The sequence below is a fragment of the Aquarana catesbeiana genome, linkage group LG05, assembly GCF_042186555.1.
Source record: "Aquarana catesbeiana isolate 2022-GZ linkage group LG05, ASM4218655v1, whole genome shotgun sequence".
NCBI lineage: Eukaryota > Metazoa > Chordata > Amphibia > Anura > Ranidae > Aquarana > Aquarana catesbeiana.
Window position 1 is genome coordinate 64801780 of NC_133328.1, and position 24285 is coordinate 64826064.

Here is a 24285-nt window from a genome sequence, read left to right on the forward strand (position 1 = left end):
AGCTAGATACAATAAAGATGTTATATGAGCGGTGGAAGAAGGAAAGCGGCACAAGACAAGTGTGGACATGACAAGTGAAGTGGCAGATGAAAGTCTACATTTTTCAGTCTTTTGAGAAACAGAGGCTGCCATTACTAACTGCTTCTAAATTCTCACTTTGATTGCTTGGTTGTCTTGCTGACCCTCTTTTTGAATTATGGGCATAAATCAAGTATGTACCATATCTATCAGTGTATAACACACACATTCATTTTAAGAGGGAAGTTTCAGGAAAAAAAACTTTTAAATAAGGAACTTTGAAGCAAATTAAGAGTCAGTACCCATCTGCAGCCTCACCATTGCCATCAATGCAGCCTGATCAATGCCCATCTGCAGCCTCACAAGTGCCATCAATGCAGCCTCATCAGTCCACATCAATGCAGCCTCACAAGTGTCATCAATGCAGCAGCCTCACCATTGCCTTCAATGCCGCAGCCTCACCATTGCCATCAATGCAGCCGCCCCACCACTGCCTTCAATGCAGCCGCCCCACCACTGCTATCAATGCAGCAGCCCCACCATTGCCATCAATGCAGCAGTCTCACCATTGTCATCAGTGCAGCCTAAACGATGCCCATCTGAAGCCTAGAGGGGACAGGGAGGGGGGCGGGACAAGCGCCGACAGATTACATACAGTGAGAATCTCCTATGATAAACAGAACAGGGGTCCAGTGGCGGCCCAGGATACGGGACTTCCTATTATAGAGGCCGCCAAGTAAACAGGAGATTCTCACTGTAGGTAATCTGACGGTGCTCATCCCGCCCCCCTCCCAGTCCCCTCCGAGGCAGCTAAAATTGAAGTATTGGCGTATAACACACAAACACACAAACGCTATTTGCACCCGATTTTCAGGGTGAAAAAGTGCGTGTTATACGCCAATAAATACAGTGTTTAAAGAGCGACTCTTCCCATGCAGTGGGGCTGTGCCTGCACTGTATGTGTTAACGGCTTGTTTTTTGTCAAGGGGAGACCAGAGAGCTGTATACTCACCCGATCCTCTGCTCCAGTGGCAAACAGTGCTCCCCCCATGATCCAGCGGTGAACTGTTCCTGATGTGTTTACATCCAGAGCTGGTCTATGGGTGTGATGATGTCAGGAAAAGTCCATCGCACCAGATCTGCTAGACCACAGGGGGAGCAGAAGCTGCAAGGATCGGTTTAGGCAAGTATATCTCCACTCTGCAATCCCTTAGACAAAAATAAGCAGTTAAATCATGCAGTGCAGGCACAGCCCCATGTCACGTGAAGAAAAAAAATGTGCCCAGAGTTCAGCTTTTAGGAGTTTCAACTCTATTCTGACTTTCTAAATTGACATACCAGCTATGGGTTTCCAAAAATAAAAAAAAACAATAAAAAATTGGAAACCTCGATTGCACCCCACGTTATATACTGCCATGAACATTGAAGTGAGAGAATTAATTCTAGGGCCATCATTTTCCTACTGATAAGACTGAATACCATAATTTTGCAGCACTTATATAGTTACATAGTAGGTGAGGTTGAAAAAAGACACAAGTCCATCAAGTCCAACCCATGTGTGTGATTATATGTCAGTATTACATTGTATATCCCTGTATGTTGTGGTCGTTGAGGTGCTTATCTAATAGTTTCTTGAAACTATTGATGCTCCCAGCTGAGACCACCGCCTGTGGAAGGGAATTCCACATCCTTGCCGCTCTTACAGTAAAGAACCCTCTATGTAGTTTAAGGTTAAACCTCTTTTCTTCTAATTTTAATGAGTGGCCACAAGTCTTGTTAAACTCCCTTTGCAGGTGCATGCAGTTTTGAAGCTTGACATGCAGTATTTGGTATCTATTTACTCCACACCATCTCCATCTCATGTTTTATAATGTACAGAAGTGGGGATTAAGTGTTTTTGTGTGTAATAAAATTTACATTTTTTTTTTTTTTGAAAGAAAACAATTTTATAAACAGTTGCGGTAATATCATGCTACCTAAAATAAATGCAACTACTATATTGTTGTTCTACAAGTCCCCTGCTTTCAAAAATGCAGATTTTAACATATGTGTGAAAAATCTAAAATTTTTAGAGGGGAACTGGTTAAAGAAAACCGTGTAAATGACAAAAGTCAATGCATGACGAAGTTGAGAGTCTAATGCAGCCTTTCTCAACCAGGGTCAAGTCCCTAGGGATTCTTTGAGTAATGACATCGCCAGGGTCCTTCTACTGGGTAGGAACTAGCCGCTACCACTCACTTTTGAGAGAAGTGAAGAATGTGAACTTTTTGATGATTCAACAATGTGATCTTGCAGTCAGGCATTTTTTCTTTCTATATCCCTTTGGATGAGTTTTTTGCTTTCCAGTCTGGCTGCTTAACATCTGAGTTCCAGCCTCACAGTTACGTGCACGATTCCCTGGATTCGTTCTTGGAGCTCTTTGGATTCCCTGGATCGTTTTGGAAATCTGCTGATTGGGCTATCCTCGCTTGATTGACTCGTTGTCGCTGACATTCAAGTCCACTATTCCCGGTAAGAGTGTATACCCCTTATCTCAGGTGGAGGACACACTATCCATGATGCTCTACATGCCAGTTGAGGCCTTTGCACCCCACTTCTGAGCAACAACTTTTCGTGGTGGACTCCATATATGTTTACCATAGGATTGTTTCACCTTTGGGACTTTCTCACCTGTGTTTCTACTCATTATATACATATTCTGTTTTATATTCATTATATTTGAGATAGATTTTATCACAAAGTTTTTATTATTTACACATAATACTTGATATATTGTTCTAGTTTATTTTTTTATATTTTTAGCCCTACATTTTTCACTTATCACTGACATGGTTGATGGCTCGGTTCTCTTACCTCCCCGAGCAGAGAGATTCTGACTCAGTCAGCAGCTCTCCTTTCTGCTCCTTCACGCTCACTGGAGCGCTGAGCTGTGGAAGGGCAGGGAGCAGCCATCTCAGCGGCTCGCTGAGACTGCCATCAGTCAAGACAGCTGGCGGATCCAGACTTAGGAAGCCAGGATGACACGCTGCCTCAACTGATAGCAGTGACGTCAGCAGAGAGCAGACTCCAGACTGCTCACTGCTGAAAACGGGTCACAGGAGGGCAAAACGTATTGCCCTCCTGTGACCCAGAGGAGAAACACTCAGCTGTCAAGCCCCGTTCACATTTCTGCATAGTGAGAACTTGCATTTCCACAAGCGGTTTTTATTTTCATTTTTTAGCGATGGGGGGAGGCGTTTTGGAGCATTTTCACTCATCACACATAGGGCAGCCCACCCACCTACATGGGTTGCCCTACAAGCAGCAATCACCCCAAAGAAGCTTCAGAACTTTTTTTTAGAGCAGAGCTTGGTGTGTTTTTACTGCAATTTTTGGTGCAGTGCATTTCTGAAATGCAAGGAAATGCACAAATGTGAATGGAGCCTCATTGTTCTTATGTTAATGCACCAATTTTACTTTCAGGCCCCATTCACATCTAGCATAGTGGGAGCGCACATTTTGTGTCTCGTTTTTGCTGTGACACGCATAGGGCAACCTGCTGATTCAAATTGGCTATGCTATATGTGGCTTATGGGACATGTTGTGAGAAGGGTGATCACTGATTGTATTTCATTTAAAAAACGTGCAGCTGGGAATGGGAGGGTGGATGATGCAGGGTGTGTGCTAATGAGATCAGCTGGTCAACTCCTTCCTGAGTCATGATCTCTAGTCTGTAAGGATGTAAGACAGAAGCAATAGATACGTTTTGAATCATGGATGGAGGATAGCAAGGTACATGTCTGTAGATTTTATGGAAAGCTTTGATATTTTTGAAAAAAAAAGTATATGAATTCTATACTGGTACATAGGGGAGCTGGAATTTAGGAAAAAAAGGAGTGAACCTAGCCTTTAAAAAGATCCGTCGAGGTCTGAAATTTTCTAGATATGCTATATTACTTTTTCTTTTATTAAAACATTTCTACACATTTCTGATCAGGCTAATGAACTGTGGAATGTAGCTACAGTGGGGAAGTAAAGTATTCAGACACCCTTAAATTTTTCACTCTTTGTTATATTGCAGCCATTTTCTAAAATCATTTAAGTTAATTTTTTTCCTCATTAATGTACACACAGCACCCCATATTGACAGAAAAACACAGAATTGTTGACATTTTTGCAGATTTATTAAAAAAGAAAAACTGAAATATCACATGGTCCTAAGTATTCAGACCCATTGCTGTGACACTCATATTTAACTCAGGTGCTGTCCATTTCTTCTGATCATCCTTGAGATGGTTCTACACCTTCATTTGAGTCCAGATGTGTTTGATTATACTGATTGGACTTGATTAGGAAAGCCACACACCTGTCTATATAAGACCTTACAGCTCACAGTGCATGTCAGAGCAAATGAGAATCATGAGGTCAAAGGAACTGCCTGAAGAGCTCAGAGACAGAATTGTGGCAAGGCACAGATCTGGCCAAGGTTACAAAAAAATGTCTGCTGCACTTAAGGTTCCTAAGAGCACAGTGGCCTCCATAATCCTTAAATGGAAGACGTTTGGGACGACCAGAACCCTTTCTAGAGCTGGCTGTCTGGCCAAACTGAAGAAGAGCCTTGGTGAGAGAGGTAAAGAAGAACCCAAAGATCACTGTGGCTGAGCTCCAGAGATGCAGTCGGGAGATGGGAGAAAGTTGTAAAAAGTCAACCATCACTGCAGCCCTCCACCAGTCGGGGCTTTGTGGCAGAGTGGCCCAACAGAAGCCTCTCCTCAGTGCAAGATACATGAAAGCCTGCATGGAGTTTGCTAAAAAAACACCTGAAGGACTCCAAGATGGTGAGAAATAAGATTCTCTGGTCTGATGAGACTGATGATAGATTTTTGGCCTTAATTCTAAGCGGTATGTGTGGAGAAAACCAGACACTGTAAATCACCTGTCCAATACAGTCCCAACAGTGAAGCAGTGAAGCATGGTGGTGGCAGCATCATGCTGTGGGGGTGTTTTTCAGCTGCAGGGACAGGACGACTGGTTGCAATCGAAGGAAAGATGAATGCGGCCAAGTACAGGGATATCCTGGACGAAAACCTTTTCCAGAGTGCTCGGGACCTCAGACTGGGCCGAAGGTTTACCTTCCAACAAGACAATGACCCTAAGCACACAGCTAAAATAACGAAGGAGTGGCTTCACAACAACACCGTGACTGTTCTTGAATGGCCCTGCCAGAGCCCTGACTTAAACCCAATTGAGCATCTCTGGAGAGATCTAAAAATGGTTGTCCACCAACGTTTACCATCCAACCTGACAGAACTGGACAGGATCTGCAAGGAGGAATGGAAGAGGATCCCCAAATCCAGGTGTGAAAAACTTGTTGCATCTTTCCCAAAAAGACTCATGGCTGTATTAGATCAAAAGGGTACTTCCACTAAATACTGAGCAAAGGATCTGAATACTTAGGACCATGTGATATTTCAGTTTTTCTTTTTTAATAAATCTGCAAAAATGTCAACAATTCTGTGTTTTTTCTGTCAATATGGGGTGCTACGTGTACATTAATGAGGAAAAAAATGAACTTAAATAATTTTAGCTAATGGCTGCAATATAACAAAGAGTGAAAAGTTTAAGGGGGTCTGAATACTTTCCGTCCCCACTGTATGTTCGTTTTTAGCAGGAGTTTTTGACCTGGAAAATTATTTCAAAGGTTCCTCTGGGGCAAGGTTTCTCACCCAGGGTTCCTCCAGAGGTTGCCGAGGGTTCCTCGAGTAATGCTCAATTTCTGCTTCTCAGATAAATTCCCACTGACACCATTGATCTTTTTAGCTATCTATAAGGGGTAATTCCTCCCAATGACCACAAGTGTAAGGTGCTTTCTTCCCACTGGCCATCACACTAATGTATCATGAGTTTGAGTTATAGGATTTTTGGTTACCTGAGACCGGAAAGTTATTTCAAGGGTTAGTCTGTATTGAAAGGCTGCTCTGGGGTAAAAAGGTTGAGAGGTGCTGGTCTAACCTGTCAGGGCACAACTTTACTTATGTTATCTGCTGCTGAATGATCCTGGATGTGAACAGGCCCCCATCTTGCAGAGCAATGCTTGGTCACTCAATCAAGAGAATCAAACAATCAAGAAAAAGTCACTATAGTGGATTTGGGACAACTGTCATATAAATCAGACTTGGCTATGAATAGAGTTTTGTGCTAAGACCAAAACTTTAACTTTTGGTCTCATCAGACCTGAGAACACTTTTCCTGTGTTTCCCACATCCTTCAGATATACTGATCCCGTCTTCACTGGCTATTTAAAGCCATCCTTACTAGTTTAGGTGGGCAGCCTCCTGTAGGAACAACGCTTGTGTCATATTTATACCTTTTTTTTTTTAATGGATTTAACAGCACTCTAGAGAATGTTTATTTTTATTAATTTACCCATGACTGATGCTTTTCCAGAACTTTATCCTGGACTTGTTTTGATAGCTCCTTGGTCACCATGATGCTGTTCGCTCAAAAAATATCCTCTACCAAAATCTGAAGCCTTAAGCAATAGATGTATTTATTTTGAGATCATGTGACATTTTAATTGCACACAGGTGAACTTATTCAACTAATAATGTGACTTTTGAAGGCAACTGGTTGCATCAGAGTTAGTTCGCAGCAAAGGTGTGAAGACTTATGCTGTTCACACCTTCGAATTTTAGGAGTGTTGTGGAGTGTTGAAAAAACTCCTACTTGCTGCATCTTTGGTGCTTTTCCAGCAAAATGCATGTTACCTAGGGATGAATGGCAAGAACTGAAAAAAGAACATAAAATGCAAAAAGCACTTAAAAACACACTGCAGGTACAATACACCAAAACAGACAAGTGTGGGGAGGGTATCAAGACTTGAATTTCTTTTTTTATTCTTATTTATTTGACATTACCAACAATGATATAAAATCCTAAGAACCCAAAATGGGGAAAAGGCCATTGGCAAAAAGGATGACAGACTCATTGGGTTTTCTAGCAAACAGACGCAGTAAAGAAGTCTCATTGAAAGCAATAAATGGCTGACAGCGCCTGCAGTACTTAAAGTGGTTCTAAAGCTAAAACATTTTTTAGCTTGATGCATTCGCTGCATTAGGGTCAAGACTCACACAACCTGACTCGGGATCGAACCTGCATTTCTGCCTCTATAGCAAATGTTTGCTATGGGGGCAGACAGAGAAGAGGAGAAGCAAGGAGCGCCAGCGAGGGACCCCAGAAGAGGAGGTTCGGGGGTGCTGTTGTGCTGTGAGGCTTTTTATTTTATTTTAAATTTTAAATTGCCTTTAGAAACAGCTTTTATTGTAAATTGAAAACGTATTTCTGTTTAGATCTTTAACCACTTACGGACTGCCGCACGCCGATGTACGTCCTAACTTTGAAGAGGAATATTGTTGCTATGGCAGCAGCTAGTTGCCATAACCCTGGTATCCTCTTCTTCGGCCGGCGGTCCGCTTTCCGATAAGAGTGGTCTCTGTAGCGGATTCACTGCAAGATCACTTTTATCGGCAAAGTGAGAGGGGCCCCCCTCCGCCGCTTACCTGATCCGTCGACAGCGGCAGAGACGATCGGATGTTTCCCCTTGCTGGGTATGGAGATGAGTGAGGGGAAGATGGCCCCCACCCGTCTCCATAACATTGCAGAGTGGAAGCAACGTTTTATTGCATATTAGTGTAAATATGAGATCTGAGGTCTTTTTGACCCCAGATCTCATATTTAAGAGGTCCTGCCATGCTTTTTTTCTATTACAAGGGACGTTTACATGTTTAGGAATAAAAGTGGCAGATTTTTTTTTAAAAAGAACAGTGTAAAAATAAAAGTTAAAATAAATAAGAAATTTTTTTTTTTTTTTTTTAAACGTGCCCCGTCCTGCCGAGCTCACGTGCACAAGCGAACGCATAAGTGAGTAGAGCCCGCATATGAAAACGGTGTTCAAACCACACATGTGAGGTATCGCCACAATTAGTAGAGCGAGATAAATAATTATAGCACTAGATCTCTTCTGTAACTCAAAACATGCAACCTGTAGAATTTTTTAAACGTTGCCTATGGAGATTTTTAAGGGTAAAAGTTTGTTGCCATTCCACGAGTGGGTGCAATTTTGAAGCGTGACATGTTGGGTATCAATTTACCCGGCGTAACATTATCTTTCACAATATAAAAAAAAAATTGGGCTAACTTTACACTTTACTGTTATCTTTTTTTTTAACCACTTGCCGACCTTAGGACGTCCATGGACATCCTGGGTTTGTGGGGGTATATCTGAATGATGCCTGCAGCTAGAGACATCATTCAGATATTGCCGTTTTCAGCCGGCGATTCCCTACACCATAAGAACAATCATAGCGGCGGGTCAGCCGCTTGATCGTTCTTACGGGCAGCGGGAGGGGACGTCCCCCCCTCCCGCCGCCCTCCGGTGCTTCTTCTGCCTCACCTCTGCGATCGGTGAATCGGAGAGCGGATCTGCCGGCCCCGGATGTTGATCATAGAGATTTCCGGCGGACCAGATGGTCGCCGGAGTCTCTATGATCGTCGGAGGCCGGGCGCGATGTTATGACGTCACGCCCGGCCTCTGCATTAAAAAAAACGGCGCCGCTTCGGCTGAGAAGCGGTGATCGTTTTATTTTTTTTTTTATTTCAGGCTTCCCAGCCTAGTGGTGAGATGTGGGGTCTTATTGACCCCATATCTCACTATAAAGAGGTCCTGTCATGCCATATTCCTATTACAAGGGATGTTTACATTCCTTGTAATAGGCATAAAAGTGATCAAAAATATTTTTTTTTTTAAAAAGTGTCAAATTAAATTTTTTTAAGTAAAATTAACAATTAAAAAAAAAAAATTTTTTTAAAGTGCTCCTGTCCCCGTGTGCTTGCACGCAGAAGCGAACGCATACGTAAGTCCCGCCCACATATGAAAACGGTGGTGAAACCACAGATGTGAGGTGTCGCCGCGAACGTTAGAGTGAGAGCAATAAATCTAGCCCTAGAACTCCTCTGTAACTCAAAACATGTAAGCAGTAAAAAATTTTAAAGCATCGCCTATGGGGATTTTTAAGTACCGAAGTTTGGCACCATTCCACGAGCGTGTGCAGTTTTGAAGCGTGACATTTTAGGTTTCTAGTTACTCGGCGCAACTTTATCTTTCACATTATGCAAAAACATTGGGCTAACTTTACTGTTTTGTTTTTTTTTTTTAAAGCATGAAACTGTTTTTTTTCCAAAAAAAAGTGTTTGAAAAATTGCTGCGCAAATACCGTGCAAGATAAAAAGTTGCAATGACCGCCATTGTATTCTCTAGGGTCTCTGCTAAAAAAACATATATAATGTTTGGGGGTTCTATGTAATTTTCTAGCAAAAAAATGATGATTTTTACATGTAGGAGCAAAGTGTCAGAATTGGCCAGGTTGGTAAGTGGTTAATTAAAAAAAGTGTATTTTTTCCAAAAAAAGTAAGCTTGTAAGACCGCTGCGCAAATACGGTGTGACAGAAAGTATTGCAACGACCGCCATTTTATTCCCTAGGGTGTTAGAAAAAAAAATGTATAATGTCTGGGGGTTCTAAGTAATTTTCTAGCAAAAAAAAAACCTGTTTTTAACTTGCAAACAACAAATCTCAAAAAGAGGCTCGGTCCTTAAGTGGTTAAAGTTTGACAGTATGGACTCCTGCAGTAACAAGCTTAAAATAAAAAATATAGCGGGAAATATAAGTATTCTGCACGTCACCATTTTTCTAGTTAAATATATTTCTAAAGGTGCCATTGACATGAAATTTTCACCACTTGTCAGTAACAACCCATGCAATCCATACATACAAAGAAACCAAAACAAATAAGTTCGGAAATTAAGTTATGTGCAATAAAATGGAATGACACAGGGAAAAAGTATTGAACACGATAACTGAAATGTATTTAATACTTCCTACAACATTCTTTGTTGGTAATGACAGCTTCAAGACACCTCCTGTATGGAGAAACTAGTCGCATGCATTGCTCAGGTGTGATTTTGGCCCATTCTTCCACAGTCTTCAAATCTTTAAGGTTCCGTGGGACTCTTCAATGAAAACTGATCTTTCCATCAATTTTCTATTGGATTCAAGTCAGGTGATTGGCTGGGCCATTGTAACAGCTTTATTTTCTTTCATTGAAACCAATTGATAGTTTCATTGGCTTGGTGTTTGGGATCCTTGTTTTGCTGAAATATCCACCCTCATTTCATCTTCATCATCCTGGTAGATGGCAGCAGATTTTGTCACATTTTTCCATTCGTCCTTCCTTCAATCACATGAAATTTGTCTTTACCGTATGCTGAAAAACAGCCCCACACCATGATGTTCCCACCTCCAAACTTCACTGGTGGTCAAAAACCTGGCCCCCTCACTAGCACTAGCATCCCCCCCATGGCTTTCGATCGATCCACTCGCACAACAAATTCCCCCCACGGCACTCGATAGAGGTGCAGGGAGGAGGACGAGGTGGCGATACTCTGCTGAACCCGGGGTAGGGCTCCTAGGAAAGACTGCTGTCAGGGCCCTCAGGACCAGCTTACCGATTGGCGGGGAGGAAAAGCAGGAAGACTTTAGCGAAAAATAATTTGTTAATGTCACACAAGTGGGTGGGCTCAAGGTGCAGTCCCCCCCCCCCAGCCCACCCTTTTTGAAGCCAATTAGAGCCTCCGGCTCTAATCATGCGCTTAAAAAAAAAACCCATATTGAAATCCATGCGTCCGGCACCCTGCAAGGAGACTAGGAGCTGGGCGCATGGATGGGTGCCCCTGAGCCCCTAATGGACAGGCCGCCACTGCTGTTGGTATGGTGTTTTTGGAGTGATGCACAGTGCCATTTGACCTCCAAACATGGTGTGTATTATGGCATCCAAAGAGTTCAATTTTGGTCTCATCTGACCAGACTATATTCTATCAGTATTTCACAGGCTTGTCTGAATTTTGTGCAGCAAACTTTAAATGAGTTTCAATATGCTTTTTCTTCAGTAATGGAGTCTTGCGTGGTGAGCGTGCATACAGGCCATGGCGGTTGAGTGCATGTACCTGCTAATTCCAGGTCTTTCTGAAACTCTCCACAAGTGGTCCTTGGCTCTTCGACAACTCTTATGATAATTCCTTTCACTCCGCTCTCAGAAATCTTGCGAGGAGCACCTGCTCATTGCGGGTTTACGGTGAAATTATGTTCTTTCCACTTCTGGATTATAGCCGCAACAGTGCTCACTGGAACATTAAGAAGTTTAGAAATTCTTCTTTAACCAATACCATCAGTATGTTTGAGAAAGCTCTTTGTATTTACCCATCATGAGATGTTTCTTGTGTAACACCTTGGTAATGAGACACCCTTGTATAGGCCACCAGTTCAAACTGAACCAGCTAATATTAGTTTGCACTTACAAGGGTCAGAATTGCTTTCTAATTACTGATAGATTTCAGCTGGTGTCTTGGCTTTCCAGGCGTTTTTGCACCTCCCTCTCTTCATGTGTTCAATACCTTTTTCCCAGTGCCATTCCATTTTATTACACAGAACTTAATTTCTGAACTTAGTTGTTTTGGTTTCTTTGTATGTATGGATTGCATGGGTTGTTACCGACAAGTGGTGAAAATTTCATGTCAATGGCACCTTTAGAAATATAGTTATCTAGAAAAATGGTGACATGTTCAATTCTTATTTTACCCACTTTATTTGTTCTCTCACATAAAACTGGTACCTGTAATGTATGTTTTAAACCAAATAAATAAGTGATTACCTGCAAACAAAAAAGGCTTATACATAAACGATTATACAGTATATATGTGAGTTCACATACTGGAGCAAGTAAGGTAAAGTGTGGATTCAGAGCCCCATAAATGTAAAGGTCTACCTATTAAGGATTGCTGGTGTGGCTTCAGACCGCATGTTACTGTAACCTCTCTAATACCTGTGAAGGCTGCAGATAAAATAAGTAAAGCCTGCACGTTGTTAACATAATGTCCTGGCAACGCACACAGAGCACATTCATCCACTCAGACATCATTTGTTAGAAGGGGAAAGCTGTCCACCCTCTCGGAGACAGATAAATGATGCCTGGGAAGTATTTGTACTGCCTCCACATAGATGCTGCCGCAGAGTAAGCATCTGAGACCTATGATACACAATTATAAGGCAGTATCATTTTGCAGTAAAGAAAACTTTAAATTCTACTTCAGCCATAACAATGAATAATTAGGATGCTCATTAATGATAAATATGAATGTGGAACTCTGCATATTATATAAGAACCCTTTAACTCAGGTATACAATCATGTGTTTTTTCAACCAAATCTTGCCTTAGATTTCCAGTATTTGCTGGCGCTGCGGCATTGATTGTGGCACCTGCCTTCACATTTTTGGCAATGCCCGAAGCTTCAGTTGTGCGGCAAAGGCCTGCATCCCACTTCGATGGAAGGAGGTTAATCCTCCCACTCTCTCCCTCTGGTTGTCCAAGGTGGACAAACTCAGGGACATGGAGGACCTCACTGCTACTCTGCGTAACACGGAAGAGACCTTCCAGGACATCTGGAGACTGCGGCAACATTTTGTTTTCACAGCCCCCTACTTGGATTAACTCATTCCCCCTCAGCGAGTGTAAACTTTTTTTTTCTGGCCTCTTTGTACTCTCCCCGGGAGAGAGTGCCTGATCATGGTCTATACCCCTGCTTATCTTTTCCACCCACACCTTGCTAGATCTCCTTTCCTTTTCCCTCTCTTCCCCCCTTATCTACTGGCTTCTTAGTATTTCACGGATACCTGTTACTTGACCCCTTGTTTTTTATTTTCTCTGGCTATATATAATTTCAGTTGTTATATTGCGATACACGGGGTCTTGAAAAATCAGTTTACATCAGCGCTTGCCCTACTCATCCCTATCTTGCCCGAGGGATACCTTCCGTAGAGTTTACATGTAATTGTGTCCACATTGTTCTTAAGGTTCTACTGTTTTTTGCAATTCTCTTGCTTTTGTCCTCATACGACTCCTTACAGGCTATGTTATGTTTCTTTTTCTCACATTTTGTCTGCATGCATTCTTTTATACCAATATTCAGTAAAATGTAATTACTGGTAATGTGTCTACCGGTATTGCGCACTATAAAATGCTCAAATAAATACATTCTAAAAAATAAATCATATGTATTTTAAATGCAGCTAGACTACAATAAATACTTTAATCTGTCGTTTCATTAGATTCCTGTCATCCTTTGCACAGCAGCTCTCAGACTGGGAGATGGAGGGGCTCTTTTACTATGCACAGTGTTGTCAGTCTAAAGCTGGTCATTAACAGAATAAAACTTCAATCAGTGTGTGGGCTCCCCCACTTGACAAAAGTCAATTGTTTAATCGACATCTGTAAAAGCGACATGTTGGAAAGTTTGACATCCATCAGCAGCTGCAGCCATTGATCACTCTATTCTGACAGCTGCTGTCAAAATGCAATGTCCCATGAAAAAGGGGGGTGGCATTTCCTCCATCTACCTCATTTATGTAGATGGAGAAATCTGTTGGTTTTCGTTCAGCCAGTTCCTGTTCCTGCCTGATCTTTGTTAGTTACCTAGTTTTCCTGCCTTACCTAGTTTCTCACCTAATTTCTGTCAGCCCTGATCTTTTGCTTCTCTAGGAAAGGTAAAAAGGTTAAAAAACCCATTTGCAGGACATGATATCTCAGGTGCAGCTGAGCAGTATAAGTGCACAAACAGAGGATCGTATGGTAACCAGGAATAAGGTATATTGTCATACGGCAAATAAACCTCCAGGACCTGCTACAAACTATGGCTTGTTGCCTGATGCCTACCAAGTATTTTTTTTAAATGGGATGGTAATGCAGAGAAAGAGACAATGTACAAGAAGAAATAGAGAGTGAAGAAGAGGGGGAAAGAGAAAAAATGGGGGGAATCCAGTCATAGGTAAGGAGAGGGCAGGAAATAATTAGAGGACCAGGGAAAAGGAGGGGAGCACTGGGGGGGTGGGGGAGTGGGGTGGAATGGCAGAAGGCCTAGGGCACCATTGCAAAAAAGTGGTAAACCATCAGGATCACTCCAAAATGTTGCCAATTGTGATGAGCCAAAGGGATGCCTGGAACTGCTTGATGGCTGTCCCACATCAGAAAGATGTAACAGTTCCTGATAAGCAGATAAGCATGAGAAAATGGAAGAGGGGTACCAGATGTTACGAAATTTCTCCTCTCCATTATACACAGAGGCCATGATATTTGATATTGTTGACTTTGGCCATCCACAAGGAAATTAGAGGGGGTGATAGAATACAAGCTCTGGCTATTGTTAGGTGAGCTGCAAGTGAAGATTTTCAACGGGCCAGTGGTACCCCATTAATGTGAAGTAAATAGCTCATAGGTTGACTTCACTTTCGCTTGGTTGTTTAGTTTCCAAATAACTGTTAGCCTGACCTCAATTATAATCCTGCTTTAGGTTTTTAGGCCTTGGTCCATCTAATTTGCAAGAAGTGATGTCAAGATGAGGTCTGCAACATGGAAGTGTCCACTGCACAAGTTCCAACCACAGTATCAGTGGCTCATAGCAAGACCAGGGGTAGAATATTTGGCAAGAAAAAAAATATATAAGCAAAATACATTACACTATGATCCTGTGTGCTGGTTTATTCTGTTTTTCTCTTTGCATGTCACTGGATCCCACCCCAGCTACCTAGGCAGCACTGGTTGCACAAGTTTAGCATTAGGTGCATTGAATGGGACTACCTGTGACAGTACATTTTTTGGGTCTATGTCAATTTTTTTTTTTCGTTTATCTGCCAATTTGTTTTACTGTACTATCTATTTACTCTTTGCCTTCCTAATTTCCAACAATATATTACATTTTTTATTTTAGGTTTATTTTAAAGACAGACTGTCACCAACTTAAAAATTGTAAAAAAGTAAAAGCACAAAAAAGTCACATATTTGACATGCTTACATGCAGTGTTTTTCCTTAAATATTCCCGAAATATCCTAATTATTTTGTATTTATTTGCAATATGCCTTTGAATTTGTTAAAAAATTTGACTGGTCCAAAAAGTCAACTGGTTAGTACAGTCCACTCCGTACTTTCACATTATAGCCCTTTCCTCTTCTTTGAGTGTCTAAGTACTCTCTGTGCTGGCTCAGCTCCTTCGTCGCTCCATTCACCTCCTTACATAAACTTTTATGTAGCTGCTGGGTAGAGAACAAAGGAGAATAAAAGCGTCATTTGAATGACAGCTCAGAGTCTGTTGGGGCTACTGAAATCACATCCAAGGTGGTGGTGTCCAGCAGCAGTCAAGGGGTTTTTGGATTGACACAGGTAATTAGCATGCAAAAAAATTGTTAAATGCACATTTCATTTTAAAAGGAATATTTAAAAAAAAAAATATATGTCTGGAAACAGGTTCTCCTATTGCTCACTTGTTGTCAGTGGCAAAGTAGTATATTAATTCACCTCTGTTGTAGAAAAAGGGTGCTGTATACACAAAAGATGCACATAAATGGGCACAGGGATGCAACTGCAGTCAGTTTGCATCCATTGAGGTGCATGCCATGTATATTTAAAAAGAAAGTATCATAAGTTATCCTAACCATTAACATACTTAATTGTTGCATGCTAGTTGAAATATGGCTCGCGGCAGAAGTGTCTGCTCTGTAAGTTGACAAATAGAGAAGGAAATACTCCTGTAAGCTAGCAGGAAGAGGAGAACTCAGGATGTAGATCAATTTAATGTTGTTTACTAGTAGTACAAAGAGCAAGATGAGATAGGGCAGTGACACCAGGCCTGCAGAACCTCCATCCATGTGTAGCACCCTCTAGTGTGTGCTAGAAGTAATGTTAGTGTAGGAAAATTTTGGCTTGGCTGAGGGCCAGGCTGGGTTGTGAATCTGAGTCAGGGTTTAGTGACTCGGGGGCTGGATGACTCATCTGGCAGCTCTCTCTGGCACTTCACCTGATCTGGAAGTTGGTAGAAACTTCTAGAGCTGGAGAGGCTGCTATGCATATTCATGAGGTCCTCGACCAATCCCAGCAAAAAATGGGCTGGAAGAGGGCAGGCCACCTCATAAATAGGGGCAGTCGGGTTGAAGATGGAGTGCAGAGGAAGCTGTCAGCAGCCCTTGAGGGTGCCCCCTAGTCTAGGGGGGATGACTTCAGGCCTGGGGCTTGGGTCTGGAAGGATCAGCCAAAATACACTGAGGAAACCCTTCCTGGAGGCACGGGAGCAAGGAGAAAGCATCAGGAGCAGGTCAGCACGTCTGGGAGATCTCCTGAGAGTCAGCCGGGTGGGTTGGTAAGTGTCAGTCTGGAGGACTGTGGGGAAAAGATAGCCTGGAGGGCTAGTGAAAGGGGCAGCTGCAGCCAGGTGGGTTGGCAGTGCCTGAAGAGGTGGTCCTGGGATCAGTAGCCACAAGAGTAATGCAAGCTTGACACTGAACTTTTGCTACACAACCAAGGGGTCTCGGGTTCCTGCCTGTACTGGGCTGTTGCTTCATCTGACTGAGCCCTTGTTGGATAATTCACAGTGTTCTAGCTGGGTTCTGTAAGCAAGTGAGTGCTGGAGAAAGAGGAGCTGTATATAGGAAGAGTTGTCCCTGAAGTTTGTTTGGAAGTCAAGTGGGCATCCCATAATTTCGCATCCCTATCCAAGTTATTAACCCTCGATAAAACAAAAAAACAACAAAGTCATGGACTGTTTTCTGATTCAAGTGTGCCTGTGAAGATTTGGTGTGCCTGGCTGTGCATGGTGGGGGATCTCAGTTTATTTGCGGCTCCTTAGGGGGTGCGCTACATATGAAACTGTGGCTAGGGCTAGAATATATTGGCATTTGAGCTGTGCTTGAATAATGTTAAGTGAGCATTTTTATTGACTTGTATGGAGGGATAACTTATCTCAGAAGTCTTTTACAGAGTAGCCCTTTCCCAGAAATTATACAGCCATTTGGCATGGCACGGCCAGCCAATGCTTTAAAACAGTGTATGCATTACTTTACAGTTCCAATGGCAAGCAGAGCAGTTCCTTTTATTTGTTTATACTGAACAATTTTGGTAAATAGGATTGGTCTGAGAAAGTTAAATTATGCGCTAAGCATTTCCCCTGCCATAATGGGGAACATCAGCAATTGTCAAGAAAAATTATCCCCAAGATCATCTGGACATGGCCTGCCTGCAGAGGTCCAGTCAGCCCATTGATGTTTTCTGACTGGATGGATAGTGACCAGCTCTTCTCATTCCTATGGTTAAGGTTTAGTGACGAAAGCTGCAATCAGTAACCTAGATATTTTCTCCAGTTCCATTGTGTCATGGGGATCCCATCTGCCTCTCAAACAGAGTTTTTCTAGCAATCCAATTCTACATGTGTACAAAAAAAAACTCATACAAGAAAAACATCATAAGGCTTGGGATGAAACCACAAGCAGAACCACAAGTGGAACAGAACCATAAATTTACTTGATTGTGGATTACTTGAGATTTCTAAAATCTAGAGTCTTGTATCTCAGGTCTCCAGTATAAGAACAGGGATGGTGCTACATGCCAAATGAATTAAATTCCACTTAATTCTTTTCCCGATGTCCAACAAACACGCACCCTTTCGCTGCTTTTCACTTAACAGCCGACTGCTCTGGAAAATGTTTTGTTGTACATCTGGGACATGAGAGGTTAACGATACCCATAAAACAAAAATGTCAGTGGTTACGCTTTAGCTACAGAAACACTGATTTCCATGCCTGCGACCAGGAGCTCCGACCCAAGCCAATTTGTGCTCGGAATCCTCTGTCTTCAGCACTTTTTAATGTTGGTTTAAGAACATGTAACAGAAGATGTGCAAAGTCGTCATCTGGGAGAAGGGCTTTTTATTTTTGCAATGTTTTATGCTCACTAATGTACATAATGTTTTGTTTCTTAATCTTTTGTTGGATCATCACTGCTTTCTATAAACGTTGCCAAATTCTTTCCAAAAAACTGGAATGGGGGATTGTAAATGGATTCCAAGATAGTCAGCAATGTAGACAACTATTCGATCAAGAGACACCTATGTAAAAGTATATGAAAGTTGTCTGGAAGCTGTGTGCGTTAGGTGGTAAAGCCAAAAAGATATCCAAAGTATTTACTAGTAATAGGCATCAGCTGCTCCATGGCCATGTATTACAAGTATATTGTTACACATTGGAAGAAGTATAATTAATCATAGGGATCCAGAGCAGAAGGAGAGTATGTAACCACAACCACTCCATACTCATCAACAATATATTCCATTTAAAAAAATATATATATTGCAAAAGGAGAGAGCTTTTTGCAACATATGTAGACCTTTTCAACTATTCTAACACAGGTTTTAAGAACAAAAGACTTTTATATGTGAGTCTAAACAAGTACCAAATCCAGTGATGCTGTCAGCAGAATAGCCGAAGGAGAACAGGCAATGTTGCCAATACTCGGCATTGCCGCAACCTGCAAGCCCCTGTGCGCATTGGCGCACTCATGTGCGTGGCAACGCGAATCGGCAAATGCGTGTGCGCGATGGATAGATTCTGGAGCCCTCTAGCCCTTAAAAGGACAGCTGTTCTGCTTACTAGTTGCTGAATGATCATCAGCCCCCCTGTGCTGCTGTGCTTCTGTATATTCTGATATTGGATTTCCTGTTACCGTCCCAGCTTGTATATGACCTGTCTTGTCTCCATCCCTGGCTTCGACCCCGGCTTGTTCTACTGACTCTGCTGCTGCCTGATTACCTGTGTATGACCCGGGCTTGTGCTACTGACTCCGCTGCTGCCTGATTATCTGTGTATTACCTTGGCTTGTTCCTGATCCTGATAACTGCTTCTGCTTCTAACTGATTACTGTGCATGACCACTGGCCTGGCTCCTGATTCTGCTTCCTGTCTTGCCCTGCTGCCAAGTATGCCCTGAATTTCTGAGGGACACCTGCCCAGAAGTGCATCCTGCTTGTTCCTCCTATCATCTGGTGATCATATCCTCGGCTCTTTAGGCTATCAACAGCTGGCAACCTGTGCTTCTTTGGGCATTGCCTGTTATTACCTTCAGGGGTGCTCTGCACTTAGTCGCATGGGGAGCCCTCTCGGCACTCCAGCCTCCGACCAGGTATGTGACAGATGTACAATCCTCAAAGCACAGAAACTTTCCTTTCCTTTACCTTTCCTGACTAAATCAAATCCTCATTCATTTGTGTCTTACACCCTCCCCCTCCCAGACACTGCAGCTCACAGTGGGAGGGTTTCAGTAACAGAGGCAATGCTGTCAATCCAGAAAGCAATGGCCAGGACTGGGTGTGGCCAGTTTGTGATTGACAAGCTACAAGTGTGTAAAACAGCAGTGACAATGTTGTCCATGCAACAGTTATAAATATTATTGTAGTGCAAGCAGCAACAGCCCTCATAATTGGCAACTCTGCCCTGAATTCAGGAGCAGTGCAGCATCATTGCAACCCCATCACAGGAAGCTACATTAGGTGGCTTTCACTGGCAGGTTCAACAGGTATTTGTGGGAGTTAACAGAGAAACCAAGAGAAAACTGAAAGCAGATAAACTTATATAGCATTGGCTCACCGCTCCAAGACAATCACCCCTCCCTTGAAACAGCTGTCTCTGCAGAAAGGTAGGTGCTGGCTCTGTTTGCAAGAGGAACATAGAACAAAAAAGGCTGGATACCTATGATTAAGCACCGAATCAGGTGTGAAACACGTTAGCTGTGCTTGTTAGTTTGTATTCTGTGCTGTTGATGCTCTATTTTTACATGCAATAAAGATGAATATTTGGAGTGTGGCTATCCAGTCTTTTTTGTTCTATGTCCCAGATAAACTTATAGTTAGGTTCTGCACAACATACATTTTTACTTGGGAAAGCCCATAGTTCTACAATAGAGCTGACCTCTAGGCAACCAGCTAAATATACAGATGAAACACATACTGTATATATGAGGAGTTTTACTTATGAAAAGATTTGTATTTCTTTCCATTCATTCCTGAGATACATGTCTGGCAGAGTAGGAGATATGATTTTTCTTTGCTGCAATTAGGTGACAATTATGGGTCTTGCCCTTCCCCAGCCCACGACTGGATAGAAAAGAAAAGCAGCACACTAAAGAGCTCAGCTCTTTGCCCTTTTCTTATTGACATGTTATTTGTTAGAACATAAACGCTGCAGCACAACTGACTGCCACCTTGAGCTGCTTCTCAGATTCCCATTCTAAGCTCTGCTGTACAGGAGATTGCAAGATGCTCATATGAATTTAAATCCAGTTACTTAAACTGTTTGTATTTAAAAGAATGCATTTAATTTTGTATCAATACAGAGCTTTATTCATTTGTATCTTTTATATCTGCCTGGAATTTATCTCGAAAGCCCTGTTGCATAGCGTGACATAGACCTCTTCAAGTGGTTGTAAAGGTAGAAGGTTTTTTTATCTTAATGCATTCCATGCATTAAGATAAAAACTCTTCTGTGTGCAGCAGCCCCTCTAACAATTACCTGAGCCCCCTCTCTGTCCAGTGATGTACACAAGTGTCTCAGCCGTCAGAGATTCTCCCTCCTGATTAGCTGTGACACAGCAGCGGCGCCATTGAAAAGAAAAGAAGTAAACTGTTTAGCCCTGTCATATATTATAGTGGGACAGTATTGTTCATTTTATTACTGAAAGTGGTATACTCCTTTAAAAGGCAATGATGCTATAGTCCTGTATCTGGATATAAAGTCCATGAAAAAGTATGCATACTTAAAATGTAACACTAAACATAATTACCAAGAGAGTTTTGAAAACCTAAATATCTCTAGTGCTGTTAGATGTGTATTGAGGATCACTCGTTCATAAGTATATATTTAAGAATTTACTTTCTGGCAAGCACTTCCTTTGTCACCACATCAGAGGGGCAGCAGCCTAAGACCAGAACAGGGTCCACCTTTAATATAGTATTTCAACTACGAATCTGTTTTGTTGAAGGAAAAAAAATCACACTATAGTAGATCTATCGGAACCAACCTTCAGTTCTATTGGTCCAGAGCTATAACACACATCAGACATCTCCACAGGTGTCAGGGATCTTCCCATAGTATGTTAAGGGCCTGACACCACGTGGGCAGAATTTGAGGATTATCAGGCATCAAAGGATAAGAGATACAGGCTTTTATTTGATTCCAACAGTTTTGCAGTTTCATACAAATCTATAAGAATGCAAATCCTTCTTGGAGCAGGCCATCATATACTGTACACCTGTTGAATTCTGAAGGATCTCAAATGCATCTCAAACTGATGTCAAACCAGTGCCAAAGCCTAAAGCATGTCTACACAAGGCCCTTAAAGTGTTTGTACTCATAATATGCCATTGACAATAAATCAAGGTATTGGGTTAAATAAAAAAAAAAATTTTTACCTACATTTTGGAACGTTGTAAAATTCATAATTTCAGAATTGTCTATGAAAACTTTAATACACTGGGAAACATTCAGAATGAGCTGATACACCGCTGATCGGCTCTCCCCGCCACACACTCTGTCAGTGTGAGGTGATGAGAGACGATTACCGGCACTTCCTGTATTTACATGTGATTGGACACAGTCGATCACAAGGTTAAAGAGCCGCATCAGTGGCTCTTTACAGAGATCTTGTTGCTAGGACACGGCGTGGCCACGATCGCCACGCTGTGCGCCCCCACAGGCGCGCAGGAGCAGCCGTTCTGGTGCCCCATCATATGACGTCCACCCAGAACGAGAGCTGCACCGTCCCTCCGTCATTTCACGGTGGCTGGGCGGCAAGTGGCTAAAGCATTATTGGCTGTGAATGACTGAATTAGCTGTCAATTTCTGGGAAAAATATATCAAGTAGATGATACAGTACAGGCAGTCCCCAGGATACAAACAAGGGTCTGTAGGTTTGTTCTTAAATTGAATTTATATGTAAGTTGGAACAGGTACATTTTTTAAGTGCAACTCCAGTCCAAAAATGTTTTTATTTTTATTGGATAGCATAGGGAAGGGTTACCATCCCTGTAATGTTTGTTTTGCTGTCTGTGCCCCTGTTCCGAAGATTTCACCTCACTTTCTGTCCCTATAACAACTGGATTTCGAAAATTTTGGGAGCTTCAGTGGAGACATCTTTTTCCCATAATAACTCTTAGGAGTGAATTCCTGTCATGGATCTGCAGTAATGTTTGCCTGTCAGCTTACCTCTCCATGTGTTCAGCTTAAGAGGCCAGCCACTCTCACCTGGCTGCTTAAGTAATCTCTCCTCAAAGCATGGCGTCACCCCAGCCCATATTAGGGAACTCTATATTAACCTGTGCACCGCAAGTCAGCCCTGCTGATCAATATTGTGCGTTTGGCTTCCGTGTGCTACTTGCTGTGTGTTCTACGTCTAATTCCAGTTACTGATCTTGGCTTGTTCTTGACTATCCTTAACTGCTTGTTGCCCCGACCTTTGGCTATCTCCTGACTATCCTTTGTTGTCGCAGTCTGCTGCTTCCTCTCTACCCCCCTGTAGTCTACTGTGAGCGTGAACTGGGAGGCCCTAGGGGTCGCGACCTTGAGCCAGACTGCAGCTAAATCCATCCCCACCACTAGGGGCATCTGGTGAACACCCGCTGGCTCTTATATTCTGAACCCTAGGAAATCTCATGCTCTAGGCTCCCAGTGTCATCCGTGTTGGTACTACATAGTATCGGCTCTCTTGTATCACCTAGAGCTCCATCCGCAGCAGTCAACTGTAGGGTCCACTACCTTGCAGTGCACTCCAGACCCCAACAGGGTGCATCTGTCACCTGGACTCAAGTGACCTGACAATTCCCTTCCTAGGTGTAGATTTCCTCTCACTTCCTGTTGCCTCCCTCCGTTTGTAAGTATGAGTTGTATTTAGGTTGAATGTATGTAATTCGGGGACTGCCTGCATAGTACTGAAGTAGATCTAACCTGCATATTTAATTTGCTAAAGTACTGTATATCATGAACTAATTCCATGTTTATTTTATTTATAAAAAAAAAAACATAGAAAAAAACAATTTTTCCCTTCACCCTTCATTGGATGTCAGTGCAACCCATGTCTCCTCTAGCCTTTTTCTTCCTGTCTACATGCACTTGCTCTTAATTTTGGCTGCACATCATTACCCTGGACTGACATTCTGCTGGTGACAAACAGCACAGCAAAGGCTTGAGAAATGGAGACCCAGCCCCAAAACCTGTTGCATTGGTAGCCAACCACACACACTTCTATAGGAACTGAGCGCTCACACACTACCACACCGGCTGAATTCTGGTGTGGACTCTTGCGCAAGGTGTGGGAGTCAGTCATCTTTTCACGGCTTGTTAGCACACCGGAATGAGCAGAGGATGACAGAGCTGCCATCAATGCTGCACTGCTGGCCGCGGCGCCAGTATTCTCCCTTGCTTTTAGGCTGTGTACAGAGCGTTTCTGTTCCTGGGTACATGTAAGTGCATTTTTCAAATGTTACTAAACAGAGAAATGTCAATTGCCATAGCTTGGATAGCTGCAAATGTGTCTGGGAAGACTTGAATGTACTGCATTTCTGACAGCTAGGCCTTAGCGCAAAAGTGATGTGTTTTTTTTTACTCTCACAACAGTGCATCATGCCTGCACAATGTGTAAATGTGTGGGCACCTGCATTTCCCACTAGGAGGTACATGTGCCAAGGTGATAACTGAGAAGCAACGTAAGACAGTTGTCACCCCATAACAGGAAATGCCTGACTCCCAACATTAGGACCTGACCTCATAAATGCTCTTTTGTTTGAATGAGAACAAATTCCCACAGACACACTGCAAAATCTTGTGGAAAGCCTTCTCAGAAGAGTGGAGGCTGTTAAAGCTGTAAAGGGGGACCTGCTCTATATTAATGCCCATGGTTTTGGAGTGGCATGTTGAATAACTTCTTATAGGTGTGAAGGCCAGGTGTTCACATGATAATAAAATAAAATTCCCTGTCTTCATGTGTCTCCCACTGTCCCAGCCTAGACATCTTAGTTACCGTTCACAGAGCCCTTTTCTCTTGTGTAATAAAAGGTAGTGGCCCTAAATAGCAGGTGTATTTTTTTTGTTTCTAATAGCATTATAGGCACAGGAAATTGACTATTCAATCAACGTGATCAGCGAACACGATTTCCTGATTATGACAGCTATTTGGAAGGCTGGAGCACATGAATCATGGTCCCCCCACTCCAGTGTTCGCTCTGACAACCTCCTCCTGAATTTTATACAACTTATGTCGGTTGTATTAACTGCCATTTTTCTTCTCCTGTCAGCAAAACAGACGTCTCATTTGTC

General features: G+C 42.5%; 1 protein-coding gene across 1 annotated transcript in view; it reads right to left on the reverse strand.

The window, feature by feature from the left end:
* The window catches only part of MPP7 (MAGUK p55 scaffold protein 7), a gene marked incomplete in the record, with an annotated part of 615576 nt that overhangs the window by 253253 nt on the left and 338038 nt on the right, over positions 1-24285 (reverse strand).